General features: G+C 39.9%; 1 protein-coding gene and 1 non-coding gene across 4 annotated transcripts in view; one reads left to right on the plus strand and one right to left on the minus strand.

The window, feature by feature from the left end:
• Positions 1-16,856, plus strand: part of FGF12 (fibroblast growth factor 12) — a 614,102-nt gene that overhangs the window by 412,908 nt on the left and 184,338 nt on the right. The window lies entirely within an intron of this gene.
• Positions 8,494-8,569, minus strand: TRNAS-GCU (transfer RNA serine (anticodon GCU)). Its single transcript has one exon. It is a non-coding gene; the product is annotated as a tRNA-Ser (tRNA).

The following is a 16,856-nucleotide window of genomic DNA, read 5'->3' on the forward strand; positions in this document are numbered from 1 at the left end:
GCGAGAGAAAAGACGGAACCACTAAAAGAAGAAAAAAGAAAAAGGAGGAGAGAGAGAGAGAGAGTTAAGGGTTTTGGAGTGCAACCCTCATAGAGAGAAAGGAATAGGAAAGAAAAGATAATGGGAGATGTAACACTTATGGGTAATGTAGTTCAAAGAGAGGAGTGAGTAAGACTGGCAGAGAATTTAATGACCAAATTGGAAGAGGAAAAAAAAAATTTAAGAATGAAGATAAGAGACACAGACGAACAAATATAATAAAATGGGATAGGTTATAAAGTCTGCGGATCATTCTTGATTTTGAGAGGTTATCATCTTGCTTTTTCTTTTCTGTCCCTCTTCCTGGTCGGTGACTTTGTACCCCGGGTTCTGCCCCTGTGGCATGCTCTGGTAGAGGTTTGCAGTTGATAATTCTCTATGGCGATGTCATGTATTGTGCTTTAGTCTCCTTGGCAGTCGAAGCTCATTAGCATTTATAGGCTCCGACAGTGAGAGGGTCCGTGTTCCTGGAGCCTCTCTCCTAGTCTTTCCTCCCACAATTAGAAGCCTGATAATCCATATATGGGGTTGCTGCTGCCTCTGCCTGGATAGTAAGAGGCTCAAAGAGTTGGCAACTCCCCACTCTATTTCCACTCAGCACAGGGCTCTGGGTAAGGCTCTGTCAGTCAGAGCTGCTAGCATAATCAGGCGGGGCTTCCGCCCACTCAAAGACCTGTAACTCTGCCCCTCTGTGGGATAACACGGGTGCCCACTCCTGAGGTATTTGGAGGAATCTCTTGCCCACTCTCCGTGTGCACCGACCTGGATATCAGGCCAGCCACCTCTCACTCTGAGAAAGCCTTCCGCCCGCACGGAAAAGTTCCAGCGTTGGAATTGGCTCTAGCTCCCTCCCCGTACGCGGCCTTTTCAGGGCGCTGGGGCAATTCAGAGATTCCACTTTCAGACCACACAAAGGCCTCTGACTCTTCCTCTCTGTGGGTTAACACGGGCGGTGCCCACCCCTGAGGTGTTCGGAGGAATCTCTCGCCCACTATCTGCGCGCGCCGACCAGGAGATGGGGAAAATGGCTGCCCCACTTGTCTTTCTTTGTCTGGGTTTGGTGCGCGTGTTAGCTTGTATTGCCCGGGTTGCCACAATCACAGTTTTTCCTCGGCTTGGATCTTTGTGCCACAGCCTGGTTCAGCCGTTTGTACCGCGGCCTGGATCTATTCACTCCCTTTGCCCGCCTTAGTTTCTATACTGTAAGTTCCTAGTGGAAGCAGTCTTATTTAGGTTAGTGAGGAAGGCAGAGCATTTCTTACTCCCTATTTCCCCCGGGGTTTGATTATATATTTAGCCAATTTTTCGCTCGACCATACCTTCGGGTGTGTTGCGAAACATCTGAAGGCTCCAAGGATAGGTTTTTCTGTTTCTGGTTGAAGATCTTGTTGAATTTTTGGGGAGATTTATCGGTATTGCTTCCTACCGCGCCATTACTCTGACGTCATCCAATGTTTTGTTTTTTTTTTATTAGTAATATTCCTAAGAGATTTCCAAGAACTTTCTTAGTTATTTCAATAAAAAGACTTCGTTGGCATTATCTTAAGACCTTGAAGTCTGATTAATAGCATGTTGCCAGTTGGCCATCTGTGTATCCTTTTTTGAGAAGTGTCTATTCAGATCCTTTGCCCATTCTTTAAGTTGGATTGTTTGTTCTTTTGGCATTGAGGTTTATAAGTTCTTTATACCTTTTGGATATTAACCCCTTATCAGATATATCATGGTGGATGTGTTCTTCCACTCAGGGGGTTGTCTTTTCATTTATCAATTGATTCCTTTGCTGTGCAAAAATGATATAGTTTCATTTCATCCCATTTGTTTATTTTTTCTTTTATTTTCTTTGCATGAAGAGATATATCAGAAAAAATATTGATACAAGAAATATCCAAGATTTTGCTGTCTGTGTTTTCTTTTAGGATTTGTATGGTTTCAAGTCTAACATTTATGTCTTTGGGGTTTATTCTTGTGTATACTGTAAGAAGGTAGTCTAGTTTAACTTTTTTTTTTTTGCATGTATCTGTCCAATATTTCCAACACCATTTATTGAATAGACTACTTTTCCCCATTGTATGTTCCAACCAATGTCACCCCTATATATTTAATTAAAAAATAGCATGTTGCTAAAAATATTTTAAAAGGTCTATACTACCTGTAAAGAAGTAACACAGAATGGATCATGGACTTAAGCATAAGAGTTAAAATTATAAAACCCTTATAAGAAAGCATAGGGATGAATTTTAATGATGTCAGGTTAATTAGTGGTTTTATAGATATTACACCAAAAGCACAAGCAACAAATGAAAAATAGATGTTTGCTTTCATAATAATTGAAAATTTTTGTGCTTCAAGGGACATAATCAAGAAAGTGAAAGACAACCAGAGGAGGGGAGAAAAGTGTGCAAGTCGTGTGTCTAGTAAAGAACATGTATTTAAAATACACAAAGATCTCTCAGAGCTAAAAATAAAAAGATAACCCAACTAAAAGTGTGCAAAATCTCAGGACACTTAAAAAAATATTTCCAAAGTAGATATACAGATATTTAAAAGCCACATGATAAAATGCTCAATACCTTTAGCCATAATGGAATTGCAAACTGAACCAAAAGAAGATACCACCTCACACCCACTAGGATGGCTATATTAACAAGACAGATAATAACAAGGGTAAGTGAGGGTATGGAGAAACTGTATCCCTCATGCACTGTATGAGACTGTATGAGACTCACATACTCTATGAGACTGTGTGGGACTGTGAAAGAATGTAATCATTCTGTAAAACATCCTGACATTTCTTCAGAAATTTAAACATAGGGTTACCATAGAACCCGGCAGTCTTACAATTAAGGTATGTATCCAAGAGAAATGAAAATATATCCACACAAAAAACATTTTGTATGCTAATGTTCATATTAACATTGTTCATAATAGATAAAAAGTAGCATATTCCTTCATACAATGGAATATTTGGCAATAAATAGGAGTGAAGTGCTGATGATGCATGATATAACATGGCTAACCTATGAAAACATTGTTAAAGAAGGGGTCCAAAAGACAACATATTGTGTAGCTCCATTTATATGACATGTCCTAAATGAACAACTCTATAGAGAGAGAAATTTGATTAATGGTTACATAATGCTGAATGTGAATGGCTAAAAGGTGTGGGGTTGCTCTTTGAAGTCATGAAATGTTTGATGTTGATTATTATGATGGCTGCACAACCCTGTAGATATACTGAAAGCCATTGAACTGTGCACTTTGAATGGTGTATGAACAATATGGTATGTGAATTTTATCTCTATAATGCTATTATTAAAAATGCTGATTCTATTTAGAATATCAATTTAATCATAACTAAATGGAGATTAAAAAGTAAATAAAATCATTTTCCCTAATGGATTCATGACACATTAATTGAAATACATTCTTTGTTTGTTTAAAGTAGCACAAAGGGGTGAATTTTCTCACCATTGGCGAGGTGAGACAAAATGTTTACACTCTGGCATGGGAGCAAAGAGTGGAAAAGGTGTGAAGATAGAGTAGAATTGTGTTTTCATTGTGAACTTGTCCTACACATGTGAACACCATTAATTTTGACCTCAGAATATCAGCCATGAGGGAAGAGTTTGAAAAGAAGATCAATCTTTGCTAGGACTGGTGGTATTTTAATTTACTCACTAAGCTTGGACTTTTAAATGATTATTGTCAGGGCTTTAAAAATTTACAGATTGGTAATGAGGTGCTACATTGGGATAGGTACAAGCTTAAATCAGAACACATTTTTGCTTCTTTATTTCAATTTATAAATTGTGATGTTCACTTAAATATTTATACCTTAAAATTGCATCATGGGGCTATTTAATGAAAAAAAGCTATAGAAATGTATGTATCAATCTAGCAATGTGCATTTTATAGTGCCTCGCAGCAAGAGCATAGTACTTCTTCATATACATTTGGGATCTTCAAATTATGGTGCAGTTTTAAATATGACTATTTTAAATGGGCTTTCATGGAATTTGAAGCCCATAGAAATATTTTTTAAAAGGTACAAAAAGATACAACTTCTCTAATTAAACATTTATTTCTATTTTACCCATAAGAGACAGCATTACTTGAAGATCATCTCTAAGAATGGAACAGCGTGCAGTTGACAGGCTACATGTATCTTTTGTTCTCAGTTTAGCTTCTCTCACCTTCACCCTTAGACATAACAAAAACATCTCACATCGTAATGAAGCCTATTTTGTGGAGTGTGGCAATTAATCCAGCTTTTATCTCACAGCTTTATCACAATTACTTTACTATCACTCTTTTGTATTTATTACAGCATTCATTATTTCTGCTTTCAAGGCCAGCAGCTGGGTCAATCAATATTACTTTCACTCAGTGAATTGAATGAGGTTTCATTCTTAAAAGATTTTAGCATTTTAAATATTCTATATCCAGTAAATCTTGTAGAGTTTAATTCAGTCCATTTAAAAAAGGAAAATGGGGGGAAAGGGAATTATTTAAAACAAATACCAGGATGCATAGAGTTTTAAAAGAGTTGAAAACTTTCAATATAATTTAGCCTAAAATAACATTTGGTGACTGACTTGCTAGCTATTCAGTCTCCGCTTGAACAGTTCATGTTCCATGTGGGCACACCACCACCCAGAACTTTTCATGCGGTGGTTGAGCAGACCGGTGGAGTGTGAAGTGTTTGCAATCAGTTATACTGGTTATAGTTTCCTTCTTGCTGCTGGTTGACCTAATATCTCTGAGTTACAAATCAAATGTATTATATTCACTTTATAAGTTTGTTAGAGAAATATTAAAAGATAAAATAATAGCTAATACACTCAGCTCAATAATGAGCACCCAGTAAATGTATTTTCTTTCTACCCCTGTAACAGTCAAAGCACTTGGCAAGACACAAGATTTATCGCATGTATATTTTGCATGTGAAAAATTTTATTATTTATCTGTTTTGATTACAGTGGAACTATAGCAATGCTTTCACTTATGATTATCCTTTCTCATAACTTCATTACCTCTGTTCTGTGCTCTCTTCTTTTCTCCAGATCTTCCTTCTTGCACACTCTGAGTGTGTGATGTTGCCTATGCTATTTTGTATTTTACTACCTTACAGGCAAGCCAGCTACTAAATGCCTCCGAATCTTTGGTGAATTCTAATAACCTATTCTTTAAAATCCATTTTTTTTTTTTTTGGCCTTTCAGAGCGCTTTAAAAGATTTAACCTCAATATAACTCTCTAATTTCAGGTTCTCTTTCATTTCCCTTTAGGACATACTTTCCTTTCATTTTCTTTTTGTCTTTTCTTTTTGAGCCATTTTCTCTATCTGGCTTTTCATGCACTCAGTCTTAATGCCCTTCTCTGTCACCTGTACTTAGCAACATCCCGTTTTTCCGTAAGACTCAGTATACCTTCACAGTGAAATCTTCCTTATTGAGACTAAAGAAATCAATTTCCCCTTTCTCTGTCCTTCTGTAGCACTTTGCTTCTCTCTCTCACAGCGCTTTTTTCTGCCTTAGGTTCAGTTTGTAGCTTTCTCTTTACATTTAAATGATCATGAAGACAATGCCTGTATCTGTCCTCAAAACCTCATCTACCATTTTCCCAGAAACTCTCCCATCCCATTGTCTACACAACAATACCTCCACGGAAGTGATGGAGTTCTCTATTGCCGCAGTTATTTCCCCTTCTACTGCTTTTTCAAACACATGGAAAAGGTGTGTGGCCTGACTGGAGCCACTCTTAAAACCACATCAGATTGAATGTTTAGGATTCCTAATCTTTTTTTTTTTTTTTTTTTTTTCATTTTTCCGAAGCTGGAAACGGGGAGGCAGTCAGACTCCCGCATGCGCCCCACCGGGATCCACCCGGCATGCCCACCAGGGGGCGATGTTCTGCCCCTCTGGGGTGTTGCTCTGTTGCATCCAGAGCCACTTTAGCGCCTGAGGCAGAGGCCACAGAGCCATCCCCAGCGCCCGGGCCATCTTTGCTCCAATGGATCCCTGGCTGCGGGAGGGGAAGAGAGAGAGACAGAGAGGAAGGAGAGGGGGAGGGGTGGAGAAGCAGATGGGCGCTTCTCCTGTGTGCCCTGGCTGGGAATCGAACCTGGGACTCCTGCACGCTAGGCCGACACTCTACCACTGAGCCAACCGGCCAGGATTCCTAATCTTAATGAGATGCACAGAAGCTATAGTTTCTGTTTTGTTTTTGCCCCTTGTGGTAAAAATGGTAAGAACAAGCTCTCTTGCCATTGTCAGTTACATTGGGTTCTTTATTTTATTCTTATCTTTTTCCTGTTGCATATTATATTTGCTAATCTGTTTGCTATATTTATGGTTTAAACCTTTGGTTTAAAACGATGTGATTCTCAGAAATAGAATTATTTCCTGCATAATAAATTAAGAGTGATTCTTCAGTTTACAGAAAGCAAGCTTTAGTTTTAGGAATGAAATACAATATTTACATTGTAGTTTATGGATAACAAAGCATGTTTGCATCCATTATTTTATTTAATTTTCACCCATGGGAAGTAGGTGAGGAATATTGTGCTTACTTTATGGGTGGGAAAGTGATAGCTATAGGAGCTTAAGAGATTTACCTGGTGTCACAAGGAGGGGCCAGACCTTGAATAAATTTTCCCACATACATTTTAAGACACTTTCTGTTGTATAATGCTGAAATATTTAAAATTTACGTAATTTGATTTTTTATTTTTTTTATTTTTTATTTATTTTATTTTATTTTTTGTATTTTTCTGAAGCTGGAAACGGGGAGAGACAGACAGACTCCTGCATGCACCCAACCGGGATCCACCCGGCACGCCCACCAGGGGGCGACGCTCTGCCCACCAGGGAGCGATGCTCTGCCCCTCCGGGGCGTCACTCTGCCGCAACCAGAGCCACTGTAGCGCCTGGGGCAGAGGCCAAGGAGCCATCCCCAACGCCCGGGCCATCTTTGCTCCAATGGAGCCTCGCTGTGGGAGGGGAAGAGAGAGACAGAGAGGAAGGAGGGGGTGGGGGTGGAGAAGCAAATGGGCGCTTCTCCTAAGTGCCCTGGCCGGGAATTGAACCTGGGTCCCCCACATGCCAGGCCGACGCTCTACCGCTGAGCCAACCGGCCAGGGCCCGTAATTTGATTTTTTAAAATGAGTCACAGTACCTTCAGTTACCCCGTAGTCCTCCATCAAGTAAAATGGATGGCTGCTGTCGGGTTAATATTTTAATGGGCATTATTTTGTTTGAGCTTTTCTTTAATATTTTAAAGTTGTTTGTTTTGCCCTTAGATTAGATATTGTCACTTACTCTCAAAGTGGGTTGAATATCGTGGCAGTGTTGAGTGCTTGGGCATATGTGAGGTAATATGTGATTGGGACAGTTGCACATTGAATGTTTTACTCAGAGTTTACTTGTATGTCTTTTAATGCCTTTTGTTTTTTAATTTTAAAAAGTTTTCAAATACAGTTTACCTTCAATATTATTTTACATTAGTTTCGGTTGTACAACACAGTGGTTAGACAATCATATACTTTACAAAGTGTTCCTGCTAATATTTCTAGTAGTCACCTGGCAGCATACATAGTTATTACAGTATTATTGACTGTATTCCCTATGTTGTACTTTACATCCCTGTGAGGATTTTGTACCTGCCGATCGGAACTTCTCAGTCCCTCCACCTTTCTCACCCAGTCGTCCAGCCCCCTCCCCTCTGGCAGCCATCTGTCTATTCTCTGTATCTATGAGTCTGTTTCTGTTTTGTTTGTTTATTTATATTGTTCTTTTATATTCCACATATAAGTTAAGTCACATGATATTTGTCTTTCTGAATTATTTGACTGAATTATTTCACTTAACATGACACCCTCTAGGTCTATCCATGCTGTCACAAATGGTAAGAAGTTTTAAATTAACTTTATATGGTATAATGCTTCCTTTCCTTATTTATTGGATTTAGAGAAAGAGGAAGGGAGAGAGAGAAAGCAACACAGATTTGTTGTTCCACTTATTTATGTATTCATTGGTTGATTCTGGTATGTGCCCTTACTGGGAACTGTACCCACAACCTTGTATATTGGGATGACACTGAACTACCTGACCAGGGCAAAAATGGTAAAATTTAATGCTGGATTTTTTTTTTGTACTTTTCTGAAGTTGGAAACGGGGAGGCAGTCAGACAGACTCCCGCATGCGCCCAACTGGGATCCACCCGGCACGCCCACCAGGGGTGACGCTCTGCCCACCAGGGGGCGATGCTCTGCCCATCTGGGGCACCGCTCTGTTGCAACCAGGGCCATTCTAGCGCCTGAGGCAGAGGCCATGGAGCCATCCTCAGTGCCTGGGCCAACTTTGCTCCAATGGAGCCTTGGCTGCGGGAGGGGAAGAGAGAGACAGAGAGGAAGGAGAGGGGGAGGGGTGGAGAAGCTGATGGGCGCTTCTCCTGTGTGCCCTGGCCGGGAATCGAACCTGGGACTCCTGCACAGCAGGCCGACACTCTACCACTGAGCCAACCAGCCAGAGCCTTAATGCTTAATTTTTGAAGTGGATATTGTTGGAATATGGTTTTTATTCTTGAAAATTTTAATGGTATCTGCTAATAGCAATTTGGCATCATTATTATTATCATCATATGAAATAGAGGTATGGAGTATAGAGCAGTAATTATTATAATAATGATATCTTTGTTAAAACTTCTTAATTGTATTTGTTGGTCCTCATTCTCACATCTAAATTTATAAACAGGTTCTTTTTGGTGTCATTCTTTTTTTTTTCTTTTTTTTCTTAACCGAGAAGTGGAGAGGCAGAGAGACAGACTCCCACATACACCCCAACTGGGATCCACCTGGCAAGCCTCCTATGGGGCTGATTCTCTGCCCACATTATCCTATTGCTCGGCAACTGAGCTATTTCAGCACCTGAGGAGAGGCCATGGAGCCATCCTCAGTCCCTAGGGCCAACTTGCTCCAATCGAGCCATAGCTGCAGAAGGGGAAGAAAGAGAGAAGAGAGAAGGGAGAGGGGAGTTGTGGAGAAGCAGATGGTCACTTCTGTGTGCCCTGACTGGGAATCAAACCTGGAATATCCACATGCTGGGCCAATGCTCTACCACTGAGCCAATCGTCCGGGGCAGGTGGTATCATTAATTTGACCAGTGTTCAAACCAGCAACCTCTGTTTCAGGATAATGCTCTAACCAACTGAGCTATCTGGCCAGGGCAGTGTCTTATTCTTTACAAAATAAAGAGGCACAGGTGAAGTCCCTGCTATCCAAGATACATTATGTAAGAATGGAAAATGAAGTTGCACAGGCCTAAGTCTCAGATGAAAAATGCAGAGGGAAGTAATTGGCCACATTCCAAACTCTTTTGAGAGACTGATCCAGTCATCCAAAATGGAAAATGAAGTTTCAAAAATGCATTCCCCAAAAAAGCATGATTCATCTTGTGTGGCAGTAAATATAACTCTTTGAGCACTGTTATTTATTTCACTACTTCACTGGAGTTCAAGTGTCCTTATCTCTGCAAATCAGCCTCTTAAAAACTCTTAAAGCCCAGCTCAAATGCTTAATCTCACAATCACCTGTTCCTTGTTGCTGCTTTAGTTCTCCATGTAGGATTGAGAGATCATCTGAATCTAGTCTTTTGTCTTCCACCCAGCACTGTGCCCATTGTGGCTTTATTTTTATGGATTTTTAGTTAATAAAAAGTGATCATAAAGGTTTACTAGACCAAATCAGTGGCTACTTTACTAAAATTCATCACAAAACGAATGCAATCTCTGCTGAAACATCTCTAAGATTGATTAAGGACTTTGTTACCTGAATTTTACATGAGATAATTGCTAGGATTATCTTCTTTATTGTGCCTTTTTTGTACTTCTGCAATCTGCAATTAGAGATTATGTGTTAATTGCTTAGCAGAGCTTGGCACATGGTGTTTTATCTAAAACTGATAAGCGTTGTAAGGATCAAATTAGTTTTTTGATTTCTATGTTTATTGTATCTCTAAGTCACTTCCCACATTCACATCTATCTAGTTATTTTCCATCATATAGAATGATACCTGACTCCTAATAAAGGCTTTGAAAGTGCAAAAATTATTATTTCTTTTTTATATGACACATTTTCAAGTACTTGTTGAAAAGATTTGAATACTATAGAAACTGACCATGGTTTCCATGGGAATGTAAGCCAGTTCTAGTTCTTTCACAAGGAAGTTCATAAATATTTAGTAAATAAATGAGCAAATAAACTATAGAATTATTAGTTTTTTTTAAATTGAAGGAAACAGATAACTCATTTCATTAGACTCCTCCATTTTTTCAGATTAGAAAACAGAAATATAGAGGCTGGATTTTTTTATTCCTTCATCATTTAGAACTCACTCTTTTTTTTAAATGTATATCTCTCCTTAAAGGTGATATTATAATTCATGCAAGGAATTTTTTATTACTTTTTTCCCTGGTTAGCCCTTACTGAATGCTAGTTGACTCTCTTGGATCACCAAGAAGTCATTCATGGTTAGTATGTACTGGTCAACATGTAGAAGAAATGAAAGAAATTGCTTTAATTTAAAACATTGATTTTAATTTTCCCTCTGAAGGTAGATTCTGGTGAATTCAACTGGCTTACCTGATTTTCTGATATATAATAAAACTACAGAAATGTATTTTTTATTGACTTTATCTTTGCCCCAAAATAGTCTTGTTCTTTATTATGTTTCAATGGGTGGCTTGAACTAGATCCATAATAAGCTGAGTCCATGCCACGAATACCCATAATATATAAGGGAACTGAGATAATGTTCCTGGCAGAGTCCTCATTATATGTGCTTTTACTTCCATTTCATAGTGGTTTCTGTAAGTCCAACAGGAACTTCATGCTGTTATAAAAGGTTGTTCCTCTCTAATATGCACTCCTTAGGCCTTTCTTAAATGTATATTTTCTCCTCTACCAATTCCTTCCCCCCTTGTTGGCCCCAGCCTTTTCTTTAAATAGAGTTCTCCCCTATCTTTGCCTCCCCTCACCTTACATTCCAAACAAATCCTACTCTGCATTTTCTCTTGCTCCGCTTATCATCAAAACCTTTGGATCGCTTCAACCTATAGCTAATTCTTTGGTTGTAAATCTAGTAAAAGCCCTTTTCTAAAATGTCTTGTTCTCCACTTACACAGAGGATATTTCCTTGGCCAGATTTTTGGTGGTCAGCGTAATACCTCTCAGAAAAATGATGCCCTTTCTCCATCATTTGAGAATGAGAACCTCTAACTCCTCTCAGCTGGGTGTTCAGGCATCTTTTTGTATATAGACCTGATGGAGGTGGTGGGAATCAGATTAGGGCTTTTGTAGTAGTTGAATATTTTACAAGAATTTCCAACTTATTTTTTCCTCCTAACATATGATAAATAATATGTAAACAAAAAGATGCATCCGGAAAATGTTTCTGGTTGCATTTTTGTGTGCATTTAAAAAAATTTATGTTCAAGAAACTTATGTTTGTAATGTCATTGGATCCACATAAAATCCCAGGGAGGCTGCTCATGCCAGTGTGATTATTCACTATATTTGAAATACAGTGAATGACTCAGAGGAGATAGGAGTCACTAATAGCAGTCAGTGTCTGATCTAAGATGTACATATTTTATACCTAAGCTTCCTTTCTCTCCTTTATTTGAAAAAAGAAATGTTTCATTGCTTGCCGTAGTTTAGGATTTCTATTTTAGAAGTTTTTGAATTACTTACTTTATTTATTTCACTTGAGGCTAGGTTATTAGCTGTGGTGTGTATCTGGAAGGGTAAGTAATGTGCTTTGAAGGTGCCCAGCTGGGCATAAAGTCTGGCTCAGGGAGACAGAGAAAGGGCAACTCAACCTGTACTTCTGGGAACGAAAGTGAAAAATAAGGAATCATAGCTTTGCGTACATTTTTTTTTAGCTTTTTAAGTTTACACGAGAATTAGTAGGGTTCCATTTTTCTCTGGTAACCTGTAGTTACCTAGCATCCTAAGCATCCAGAGATGGCTTACACGAGTGGCAGTAGGAAACAGTGTTAGACCCTGTGTGAAAGTGATCTGAGGATTTTTTTTTTTAATTTTATTTTTTTATTTTTTTATTTATTCATTTTAGAGAGGAGAGGGAGAGACAGAGAGAGACAGAGAGAGAAGGGGGGGAGGAACTGGAAGCATCAACTCCCATTTGTGCCTTGACCAGGCAAGCCCAGGGTTTTGAACCGGCGACCTCAGCATTTCCAGGTCGACGCTTTATCCACTGCGCCACCACAGGTCAGGCAGGATTTTATTTAAAGTATTTAAGTGTTTTTGATATCTCTGCCCGGGTGTCTTTATTATTTATGTTTTCTTTCTTCCATTTCCGTTCTTTCTTCCTCCTCTCCTTCCATCCTTTTCTTCCCTTCTTCTTACCTCTCTGTTTATATCTCTTGTCTTTCCTCTATCCTTTCTTACTTTTAGTATTTCTTTATTTAATAGGTAATTACTGAGCATGTGCTAAGTACAAAGTGAGCTGGGAGCTTGGGAATCTGTAATACATGGAAGGCTATAAAGCTTATGTTTTCAACGGAGCTTCTAGGCCACCAGGGTGGAGGATTATACAAAAGTCAAGACATCCAGACTGGAGTATGCCAAAGCGCTAAGTATGAAATAAACAGTATCTCGGGTTTTCAAAGTGGAATACTGGGGTTACAGAATGGAGATGCTATTTTAAACCATAGGCCTGGAAATGTAGTTTCTATTGATAAGTCCTACTGACTTGAGTCCAGCAAAATACTGACCATTGTAGCCTGTTCTTAACTGTATGAGATTACATTATTATCACATATAAACTATGGCATTTTAATATTAAGACTTACCATATAATGGGTGTTGAGTGTGACATGAGAAACTGACTACTGTAGGTCCCTTAATTAAAATCTTCTGTCCCCTCCTTTTGCTGCAGGAGAGCATATTGGTGGTAAGATAAGAAGCAGACGCTCTGTTTAGAAAGACTTATGAGGCCCTAGCCGGTTGGCTCAGTGGTAGAGCGTCGGCCTGGCGTGCGGAAGTCCTGGGTTCGATTCCCGGCCAGGACACACAGGAGAAGCGCCCATCTGCTTCTCCACCCCTCCCCCTCTCCTTCCTCTCTGTCTCTCTCTTCCCCTCCCGCAGCCAGGGCTCCATTGGAGCAAAGATGGCCCGGGCGCTGGGGATGGCTCCGTAGCCTCTGCCTCAGGCGCTAGAGTGGCTCTGGTCGCAACAGAGCGACGCCCCAGATGGGCAGAGCATCACCCCCTGGTGGGCGTGCCGGGTGGATCCCGGTCGGGTGAATGCGGGAGTCTGAGTGCCTCCCCGTTTCCAGCTTCAGAAAAATACAAAAAAAAAAAAAAAAAGAAAGAAAGACTTATGAGGAGCTATGTGCTTGGCAGGCCTGCTTAATCAAACTTTACAGGAACTAGCCCAGTTCTGTATTTATGTGTGGAAAAGAAGGGTAGTAATTTCAAAGAATAATGAAAAGGTTACATGGGGAGGGGACAAATGAAAGCAAAGTGAAACATTATGTCCAATAGGGAATGTGGAAAGCTTGAGTATAAACCTCACACATGCAGAGATTTGTCAAAACTGTAGAGGGTTAAGAGATGACTGTGCAAGATCCCTTGGACATGTGTGTTTAAAGTTCTATAGCTCATTGCTTTGGGGCCATTTAGTAAGAATTATAGCTCTATCCCATTTAACAACCCCTCAGGTTCTCACAGTAGTAAGTGATGGAATGAAATGGTCATAATAGTTATGTTTGTTAACAGTTTTTTAATGATTACTACGTGTTTGGACTGTATAAATTTATTCACTAAATCTTTATAGTAACTTCCAAAATTATGTCCTAGCATAGTCTTCCTTGGACAAATGAAAAAATAAAGATGAAGTGACTCATCCAAGATTACCCATATGGGAAATGAAGCTGTTAACTATATTAAATACTTATTATACAATGCCAATTAAAATTTATTCATGTAGTGCTTGGTAATTTCAAAGGCTTTGAAATCCACCATTATTTATGATTCACATAGCATCTCTGGGAGGCATGTTAGGTCAGATATTTATCCCTTTTTTAAGAGATGAAATAATGAAGTCCCAGGAGAACTATCATGTGTAAGAACACATGAATTGAAAGTGATAAAGGTAATATTTACTTCAGATCTATTTACTCCAAAAGCTAAGTTTAGTCCACTGTACTCTGATGTCTATGCATAATTTAAACCCCTTTAGATGGTTCTAATTTTAGTCAACTTTCCAATCAAATTGACTAAAATCTAATAGTTTCTGATGCTTGAGAATGTCAACTTCACTCTCTCAGCAGTTATCCTATGCATTGTACAGTCTTCACTGGAGTTGCCAGATAAATGAGATGTCACTGCATTCAACAGCAAGAATCAATGCTGCTGGCTTTCCATTGGCTTCATCTGTTGCTAGGAGGAGTTGCCATCTCTCAGCAGTGGCCAGACAGGCAGGCATTTCTAAGTGGAGCTGAGCCCAGGTTGACAGGAGCTAGAAAAAGGATGTGTCCTAACCTGGCAAGGACATCCTTCAAGTCGATGTTTTTGTCAACTATGCTGACAGAGTCCCCGATTTTGATGCATTTCATTGCTTTTCATGAAGCCTATTTTTGCTCTTTTTCCTTCTTTTTGTTTAAATTTGTTTAGTTGCTGACAGACCATATTCAGGCACCTTACAAAAGAATAAGTAAATTCCAATTAACATCTGAAATGCAGAAAAATTTGGTTCCAGCTCTAGGAGGAGAGCAATATATTGTTTGATTAAAAGAAGTAGGAGCTATTTCTTCTAAATAAGGGTACACATAATTTTCCTGGCAATTGCAAAAGGGAGTTTAAAATGTTCCCATTAGAATTTGGATGAAAGAGTAAGAATTGTTTGATTTGGATAGCTTCCCATGTTTAAAATCCTGTTTATCTGCAACGTGACTGAAATAGATGCTGGGGAAAGAAAGGCATTATGTTCATTCTTCTGCTGCTTGCCTATACATATCATGGTCTGTCTGCCCGGAATGTCTTCACTCTGCTTAGTTAAATCTTTTACACTTCTTAAGATCAGACTTAAATGCAAGACTTGTGGCAAAAACTTTTCACATGCACCTACCTCTATCACTGCCATTTAATCATTCCTTTTTTGCTGTCCTCAAAATGCTTCATTTATATTCGTGTTTCAGGACTTGGAATAGTAAACTCTCCTGAGAGTCACTGTGTCCTGCATGGCCATTTCCATTACTAAGCTGAGGACTGCCTAATGATTCGAAGACCATATTTTATACATTTTTCTATTTTCTGCAGCTAGTACTGTCCCTGGATTTAGTTGATATTCCTCTTTAAACCCTCAACACCAGCCCCAAGTGTATAGTGTATTAGCAAGTGAATATTATGATGACTCATTCTCCTCAATCTTCACATAGCTCAATTCAGATTCAAGGGTTTCAAAAGCCAGACTTAAAAGGAAAAAAAAGTCACAATTATATCTTTAATCTCTGAATTATATTAACTGCTTCCAAGCATACCAACAGTTGGAGGCATCGAAATAGTCTTTAGTGAGAGGGACTGGAAAATGGAGCACAGTCTGTTGAACCTGGAAGAGATGTCAGAGTCAGTGGGCCCACATGCTCTTTGACAGAAGTGGAGAAGAAGGTCTAGGACATGTGACCTGCCCAAGGCCACTGTCCAGAGGGTTGACGGCTGAGCTGTGCTTCAGCCTCTGGGGAGCTTTCTGTGCGACTGTTTTTCTCACACAGTCCTTCTGTTCTGTAATGCAAGCGTTGTGCTTGACTGACTTTTGGATTCTCCACAGCCCTTTCCAAGTGGTCCATTTTGGATTCTCAGTCAACACTGAAATGAAATAGGGTTTCTCTTGTCCAGTCTCCAATACCGGATCAGGAAGCACAATTTTGCTTCTTCATCCTTGTTTCTTTCCCTGCTTCCTTTCTTAGCTGCCTTCGACTCCTTTACACTTTTTCTTTTCTTGAGATGGAGCATCTATTTAACATTTTCATTAGATTGAAAGTATAATTCAAAAGAATAAGAGGTACTGGCCTCTTTCTCTTTCAATCTGCTCTTTGCCCTCCACTCTGCCCCCCCCACTCCTGCTCAGCTCACAGGTCACAGCTTAGTTTCCTTCATTACCAGGTTATGTAATACCCTCCTGCTTTAATGCCCTCCTACTTTAGTACTCTTTTTATTCACAGTGCTTATTATAATTCTTTTTTTTTTTTTTTTGTATTTTTCTGAAGCTGGAAACAGGAGAGACAGTCAGACAGACTCTCGCATGCGTCCACTGGGATCCACCCGGCACGCCCACCAGGGGCGACGCTCTGCCCACCAGGGGCGACGCTCTGCCCACCAGGAGGTGATGCTCTGCCCCTCCGGGGCCTCTCTCTGTTGCGACCAGAGCCACTCCAGCGCCTGGGGCAGAGGCCAAGGAGCCATCCCCAGCGCCCGGGCCATCTTTGCTCCAATGGAGCCTTGGCTGCGGGAGGGGAAGAGAGAGACAGAGAGGAAGGAGAGGGGGAGGGGTGGAGAAGCAGATGGGCGCTTCTCCTGTGTGCCCTGGCCGGGAATCGAACCCGGGACTTCTACACACCAGGCTGACGCTCTACCACTGAACCAACCGGCCAGGGCCTTATTATAATTCTTAATGATTAGTATTTTGTCTGCGTAGTCACTTAATGTTTGTTCCTCCAACTACACTAAAATTCCACCAGACATCACTTGCAGTCTTTTACACCATTAGATACCCATCATAAGCACATGGTCCCTGATACAT

Source organism: Saccopteryx leptura, chromosome 8 (assembly GCF_036850995.1).
Source record: "Saccopteryx leptura isolate mSacLep1 chromosome 8, mSacLep1_pri_phased_curated, whole genome shotgun sequence".
NCBI classification, from domain to species: Eukaryota; Metazoa; Chordata; class Mammalia; order Chiroptera; family Emballonuridae; genus Saccopteryx; species Saccopteryx leptura.